Source organism: Aythya fuligula, chromosome 1 (assembly GCF_009819795.1).
Source record: "Aythya fuligula isolate bAytFul2 chromosome 1, bAytFul2.pri, whole genome shotgun sequence".
NCBI classification, from domain to species: domain Eukaryota; kingdom Metazoa; phylum Chordata; class Aves; order Anseriformes; family Anatidae; genus Aythya; species Aythya fuligula.
The window spans coordinates 75,749,653-75,758,183 of NC_045559.1; positions in this window are offsets into that span (position 1 = coordinate 75,749,653).

Genomic DNA, 8,531 nt, shown 5'->3' on the forward strand with positions numbered 1-8,531 from the left:
GGCAGGGTGCCCTGGGGGGTTGCCCATGGGGATGGCAGAAGGATGGGGGTGTGCAGAGATCAGCCGGGAGCAGTTCTGCACAGGAGGGGACACCAGACGCCCTCTCAAGGGAAGACCGTGGGAAGCACAAGGCTGCGGTGAAGCCTGTGCTTAGCTCACGCCAGAGGAATTACTCCAAATCTTAGGGGTAAGGAGGTGCTTAAATGCTTTGCTGGACTGGGGCCCAAGGGTGTGCAGCCTGCTGTACTGCCCTGCCAGGATCTGGGTGCTGCACATGATGCAGCCTGTCCTTTGCTGCCTACGCGGGGCTCCCGCCTTGGCAGATGCCATGGGGACACCACTGGGACACCACAGGGACACGTGGGCTCCTGCTGCCACCCCACAAAGCCAACGGGAGCAGCATATTATTTGGTTATGGGAGTGAGCAACAAGAGGAAAGCACCAGAAGGAAGGACTCGGAGCTGGGGAAATGGGCAGCAAAGCCACCTTTGAGGGCTGCAGAGTGGTTTGGGGAGGAATAACCAAAATGTCGAAGTGCATGGAGAGGATCTTCGGCATGCTGAGAGAGCATCAAGGAAGTCTTTCCTCTGACATATTGGCAATGCCTTTTGAGAAACTGCTCTATTTTCAGCTCTTTATGGTGTTTAACAGCAACGAGCTGTGTCTTCTGTATTAATAAATTATGATGTCACTTTGCTTTATGGGTTAAGCAATATCCTCTTCAGTTATTTATACTACTGAACGTATGAAAGGAAACTAGAAACAAAGTGATTTCAGGTGCTTTCTGTGCACATAATTCTCATGCTACATCCACAGAGCAAAATTAAGATATATTGTTAAAAAAAAAAAAAAAAAACTAGAGGTGAAGAAAACCTGTAAAACAAAACAAAACAAAACACCTTGCTGGCTACTATATTGTGTTTTCACAGCTTCTAGCCAAGAAATTTTGTCACCATCATCCACTTTTTTAAACATCCTTGTGAAAGGTTGCACTTCCTCGTGCACCTCGTCTCTAGGCTCAAAGCTGCACACAATGTATTTAACCACAGCTGTGAGAGCGATGTGCTGCTTGAAGAACATCACCAAGGTGGATAGTGGAGCAGTGGCAAAGAGGAGAACAAATATTTCACTGATGCCCAGTTTAACACCTACCATAATAATAAGGATTAGATATATTTTCTTTCTTTCCCTCCATTCCCTAGTCCTTTTCTCCATTTTTTACCATTTTTTTCCCTCCAGAAAAACCTCAGCATTGTTTCTAACACCTGGCTTTGGCCTAGTAGCTAGATTTATGACTGTTTGCTTCTAAGAGGGGCCAAATTCTACCCGCTTTATTCATGCTGACAGTCACATTGGTTTCAGGAGGAGTAACTGCCCAAGGAAGATGAACAGATTTAAACCAAAGTCAATAAAATGAACAAGTACATTGCATTGCAGTCAATAACAGCCCTTGCTTATCTTCTGGTCCAAGAATTTCTCTTAAAACAGGTGCCTAAATACATTTTTATATGGTATCTTAACAGTATCTCAAAAGTGAGGCCATGCTCCACAAGCAGCAGGCTGAATACCTCCTACAGTATGTAGGTGGGAAATCCACTTGGGTCCCAGCCTCCTGTGGCCCCTTTGAAATCTGAACTTTGTGACCAGTGTCCAGAGTCCTTAACCAGAAGAAGTCAAGGCCACTTCAGCAGATGTCTTCTGTACAGCAACAGGAAGGTTTGGGCATGAAACGTGGTCGACACAGCCCAAAGTTTACCTTTTCACAGCCATTGGGTCTGTAACAGCTGCACCACTTGCTGCACTCAGTTTTCCCAAGGAAACTGAAGACATCAGTCACCATCTGCAGTGGTCCTGCTGAGCCAGAGACCCTCTCCTAGGCAGGGTCCGGAGCTGGCTGGTGGTGGGACTGGAGGCACAGGGAGGCACCAGCCTCACGGTGAGGGGCAGAAGCAGCTCTCAGCTACACTTTGCCTTGCTGCTCTGGCTGTTCGCCAGGCTGTTGGACCACATTGCAACTGGACAACAGCAATACTTAAAATTATGTATGCCATAACTTATCTCCGCAGCAACACACAGTTATACAGAAAAGAATGTGGGAGCAAACACATGGAAAAAAAATGGAGATGGGGATGGCGTTGTTCTGAAATGATTAAACAGTGCGTACAAAAGAGTAAAAAGGTCCTTTTACCATGGCTGGCCTTCCTTGCAGAGCCAAGCGTGCATGTCTTACATGCTGGGAAGTTTAATGGGGACGGAGAAAAGTGTCGGATGCAGGATTGATCTTCCATAATTATTATCTGAACCAGATTGTATTTGCTGATTCCACTTGGCATTAACAATCTAGGGTAAAACAGCTGTGAAAGAATTCACAGTACTGGATAGCAATGAGAAATTAGAAGAATTACTTTTTTAGAAATTGAAAGATTAAATGAGGACACTGAAATAACACTAAATTTTCCAGAGTAATACATCTTCCGGATGTCACTTGGATTTTCTCAGCAACACAAGAATAATCATTACCCTTTTATGCCCAGAGGCCCTGATTAAGTATGTTCTTAAATTAAGCACATGCTTGAATACCCTTCCTGGATGAGGATGTTTTCTGATTTGAGCCCAGCTACCATCTCTCATGTGGCACGCAGTTGTAATTTCAGCGTCCTTTACACAAAATGAGTCATGTTGCACAGCTTTTCCATAGCCAGGCACTGTCCTCTGTGAAACATTGCCTGCTCTTGTTCTCTCCTCTGCCAAAAGGCAGCACAAACCGGGTGACGATGACAAGAAGTCAAACAGCACACACGACGTCAGATGCAGAAATGGCAGGATCTGGCCTCAGCTTTGCAATGACACAGTCTTTCCTATTTCTTCTCCTGCCTGAGAGCGCACATAGCATTACACGGGGCTCCAGAAACCTTGGATTTTTCTCCGCTGCAATTTTTACACAGCAAATAAAGGGGGGTTGGCAAGGCTCAGCCCGTGCAGACACATATGTGCACTCACTCCCACGTAATCACATTTGTGCAGCTATTTCTCCAAGACACCAGCAGCCCGACTGAGTGCCAGTTGCAGTGTTGCAGCTCAAAAACCCAGAGCAGCAGCGATCGGGAGGAATGAGGGCTGGGACAGGCTCGCCGTGTCACCCAGCAAACCACAGGGCATTTGGCTCCCTTCATCCCAAGAGCAGCCATGAGCCACAGAGTTGGATCAAGCCTTGCTGGTGTTCCATCAGGCACCCAAAGCTCAACCAGAGTCAACCAGACTCCTCCTGCTAAGTAACAGGAAAACAGAGGGCTCCCCGTCTAAAACAAATGATGAAAGAGGTTCTTCCTATGAGCAGAGGTATAAAGTCAGCTGCTGTGATTTCCGAAAGCTGATGCACATTGACAGCAGGTAATAATAATATCTAGCTCTTGAAAGTGCAATTACAGAAAAGACAACGCCAATTAGAAATGGGTCTGACACATGCAATTCAGTCTGTCTTCTGACATGAACATTTTTAAAGTTCAGGGTCATCTGGAGGTGAAAGTTGTTTTCAGCACGCTCTTTTGAGGACAGTTCATGTTTCTGTGTCTCTGTTGGCTCTGCTGTGAGTACTGGGTTAGACCAGAAAACCTCCAGAGGTCCTGTCCAACCTGAATTATTCCCCATGTGTGCTTCATATGCCCTTTTGGCATTACTAGGAATAAGACCAAGGTGTGAAGCACTTCAGGTTACCCAGATGGGGTGACAGATGTGAAAGCAGTAGAGGAGGAGATGTTCTATGTGAGGTTACTCTATACTCAGCAGCTGTGTACTTAACAATGCACTTTACTCCCTCCAGCAATCACACCTGACCACCAGGTAAATCTGTGCATATGAAAGAAATCAGACCTTCTTGCAGATGAAAAACATTGCATCTTGCACCCTCCACAATGACTATACTACAACCAACTTACATTCCTAAGGCTTCTCTTTTGCTGAAGCTCCTTTAGGTGCCTTGTGCCTGACGCTCCTCACCTCCAGCTAGGGCTCCCTGAGTCCAAATAGTGACCCAAGCATTTCCAGGGGTCTCCCATAGAAAACTTACCAGTAATTACACTGTCCATAATGATCTCATTGTTTCTGTCTTGCCTTCTACTATTATTACAGGTTCTTTGGGGTGGAAGCCATGTTTTATCGAGTTTCTGTATGAGGCTTGCAGTGGGGTCCTTGAGTGCTGCTGCTGACAGTCCCTCAAAACTGGGTTGGAGCAATAAGAGGCAAGAAGATGTGATACAAAGAGACATCATGTAAAGCTAACTGCTGCGGCTCAGTGTGCACATTTCTATGCTCTGGCAAGTATTTATACCAGCCTGGAGTCCTTCACATCTCCCAAAGCAGAGTGAGGGAGTTTGGAGATGAGGGAAGGCTAGTTTACAAATATGCTTTGTGCTCTCTCTAAAGCTTGCCTTTCTTCAAAGTGTGTTCATAGAGGCTATTGTCTGTCAAAATGCACTCATGAGATGTAATGGTCACTAGTCCTTCTCACCAGGTGTTATTACTTGCTTAAAGGGAGGCAAATCCTCTTATTCATGCTCTGGCTGCGGATAACGATTAGGTCTGTTTCTGGATGTGCTCACGGGGATGTGTACACACACGCACGCAGCAGGGCTCAAGCTGCCATGTTAGGCAATGCCCAGAAGAGCAAGGGAGCTTGTCTCTGTCTTTATGCTGTGAACAGGGCTGCAGGGGAAGGACGAGGGCTCCTGCTTGCTCTTTTTATTAATGAAGGAGATGAAATGGAAGAGCTTGACCCTGCAAGAGGAAGAAAGAAGCCTCTGCAGTAGGACCACGCCTGTCACACCTCAATATGAATCAGTCTCATTAATAGCTGTTATATTGGTCCCATAGCACAAATTGTTTCCACTTAAAGGCACAGGTCTCATCTTTTCCCAGTGAAGGCAAAGCTTAGGAGATGTATGATAGCATGGTCCCAATGGCATGTGGCATGCCATGGAGGCTCAAAGCTCTCCCTAGAAAAGCCCCACCATCCCCACTGGGGATTTTCTCCTGGAGCAGGCAACTGCAGCCTTTAGCTGCCATATAATGTCAGGACCATGACAGTCCTGGGACACAACCAGCACTGCAGGCAGCAACATCTCCCTCCAAGGCTGCTGATCTCAATTTTACCCTGAAGAAACCCACCCAGAGAAACCACAGTCTTCTCCCCCCAAATCCCAGCAGGCAATCCCTCACTGCTTGCACCCCATGGTGGACAAACAAGCAGAGGGGAAGCAGAGCTACGAGCCACTCAGTCTCCTCCTGTGTCCTGAGGAAATTGGTGCTGGCATGAGGCTGGAGCAGCCTCATGGGCCAGAAACCCTGTGGTGGTGTCCCACCTCCAGGATGGGGCAACCCCTGTCCTTGCCATGGACAAGGTGCGGTGGCATCTTCTGCTGCTCTTCTCCTCTGCTACCAACACAGCTTCAGCGTTTGGCTACCACTGGTTTATTTTCTAGATACACAAAGTGGAAATTTGGATTTTTATTACTATTTTAAGTCAAGCAACCGATACAATGCTGCAACTGCAGGAATAGGAGCTTTGGATGCAGGACTGAGTCTGTCTCTGTACAGCGTGAAGATGACTTGAAAGAAAAAAGCAAGGCATAGCTCTCACTGTTCAGCTCTCTGGGTTTACATCCCTCCCAAATAGGGAGTCCACAGAGAAGGGGAAGGACAGGCAGCAAAAAATCCCACCTCGTGTAGCAATGATATTTAAAGCCTGCCGAAGCTCTTGTTTTACTCAGTTCCGGCTTTGCAGGTGGGATGCACAGCCACGATGGAGGGATCAGTCGGCACAGGAGCCCAGGAGCTCTCCTTCATGGCAGCGGGTGTCAAACATCCTCAGTTCGTCCCGTGCAGTCAAAGCTTTGTAGTAAAACTAGAAAGTCATTTTTTCAAGAGACACATGAAAAACAAAGTTCTTCTGAGTTAGTGTAATGCTACAGGCAGCTCTAATAAGGTGCTCTCTCCACAGATCCAGGACAAACTTTGTAGTGCATATGCATATGTATCTCATTTTTCAGACATTCTGGCACTCACAGACACTTGGGGCTTTGTTTCTGCAGCTGGCTCAAGGTCTCATGCTGGCACTGAGGTAGTCTCACTGAGTTATTCTCTGCTCCAACCATACTTCAAGGTCTGATGTACTCACAGGCACTGCAGTTGCCTGAAATACACATTTGGGTCTCTCTGGAAGGCGTTGACTGCCCAAGAGGTCCGGTCTGTGCTCCTGAGTGGAGCTTGCTGAAGAGGTCTCAGTCTTTCAGAAGCAAATGGTCGTGACCTTCCTCCAGCCAGGCCCCACACTAATGTCTGGCTTTCCTCAGAGAGTCACCTTTGGATCCATGAAGCACCTCAGCACTAGAATGGACATCTTCAGCCCAACCAAAATTTGTTGCTGACTCTGGCATGGACAAGACATCCCCCTAGCTCTTGGCTAGGTCAAAAACAGAGCCCATGATCTGCCTTGGAGACAGGAGAAATGAGTATATCAGAGTTCATTTCTTCCTGTCTCCCTCTGAGTTTGTCCTAGAAACTGAAGAGTTGTTTACATACTGTGCCATAATCTTCTGCCTCAAAAAAAAGCCTGAAGGATACTCATCGGTAGCCATTCTCTTTCTTCATTGATGCATTGATGCAAACCATCTCTAAATCACCTCTTTAAAAGGTCAAAGCTGCCTACTCTTTATCGTATGCACAACAGAGGCCAGAGCTGTGTGATAGCAGATTATGGACCAGACTTCTTCCCACCACCCTCTCCCTGAAACAGCCATCCAACCCTTGTCTCACTCTCTACCTTTCGCCAGGCTAGGTTTCCCTCTGATCAGCCATAACAGCATGGCCTGGTGTCCTCAGACTGGTGACCTTTCTGTGAAAGGGTTCTTGAGGACATGGGTCTTTCTGCACCGCCAGAATGACAGCATATGCTCCACCAGATGCTGAAGAATATTCCTTCCCATCCAAAGTTACTCTGAGCATTATATCTTTTTGGCTTAGCATTGTTATGAAATGTCAGGGCTTTGCAACTTCTCTGACTCTCTTTTGCAATGTCCCCAAGGGAACACAACCTCTTTTAAAGCACTGGTTCTGTCCGGCAGGCCCTACAGACTTGTATCATCTTTCCTTCTGGAAGAACCTCAACCATCTCTGCAAGATAGGTGAGACAGAGCAGCATGGGAGATGAAAGCAAGATGTGCTGTTCGTGGAAGCTAGTTGCTAGTGGAATTATATGAGGCCCACTTGGGGACTGCTTTTGGTTAGTATTTGCCTGTCACACAAAAGAGGGAGGAGTGCATCATGAAATTTCCCGATGACACAGAAATGCGAGTGCTTGTCAATACACCAGAGGCTCCAGCCTATCAAACAGGAAGAACTGCATGACCTTGAGGATGGGAACAATGGAAATAGGACAAAATCCAATTGTGCCAAATGTAAGGTTTGGCACATAAGGCTCAAGTGTCAGAATTTCTCTGGGAAAACAAAAAGCCAGTGAAAGATTCAAGCACATTGGCTGATCACAGGATTATTATGAAATGGCAATGTGACACAGCCATGAAAAAGGTGAATGTGATAGAGGCTGTATCAGGCACATCCAACAGGGCCTGGAAAGGACCAATGACAGAGAACAAGTGCTGGTGGACCCTATGAGGAGGCTGCACACAGCTTTATTCACCTCTGTTCAAGAAAGATGGAATGTGGCTGCAACAATCATAACAACATGTTGGTAGGGTGCTTGGTGGGGGGCTGGAGACCCTAATTAACAGCAGGAAGCTGAAAGGGATTGTCGTGTTCAATACAACAAAATTAAAGGTCAGAGAGGAGACGATAGGTCTATAAATATCTTAAGCTTAAAACAATGTTGGCACAAGGACAAATGGATACAAATTGGCCATGAGTACATTTCGTTTGGAAACCAGAAGAAGGTTTCTAACTATTGGAGCAGTGAAGCTGGGTAACAGCACAAAACATAACTTGTTTCAGGACAGTGCAGTATCAATTTTTGAATTATTCCACTTGACATGATTGCTTGAGATGATTTGGTGATCCAGGAATTGCCCTACTGTCCAAATTCCTGTTAAGCTCCCATTGCTCATACAGAAGCCTTAACTCAGCCACAGAAGGAGGCAAGACTTTCAGTTGCCTCCTCAGCTCTTTTAAAGGGCTTGGCATAATCTAACTCTTAATTTGTTAGTGGCAATTATTTAGATTTCATGCATTTCTTCCAGAATAAACCGGAGGGTTACATCAGTAACCAGGGCTGTGTTTTTTTGTAGTTAATACTTTGTATTTATATAGCATCTTTCATCTTTCAAAGTGCTTTACATACATTAATTATTTACTTCTCACCGTACCCCCTTTGATCTAGGAAAGTATTATGATGCTCAGTTTACAAGAGGGGAAAGCAAACACAGAAGAACAAATTCTTGCTGCTAGGCTCATCCCACCAAGACTGATGCATCCTTGTTGCCATAATGGACAGGGGGCTCAGGCAAGGAAAGGTTACGTGGTGT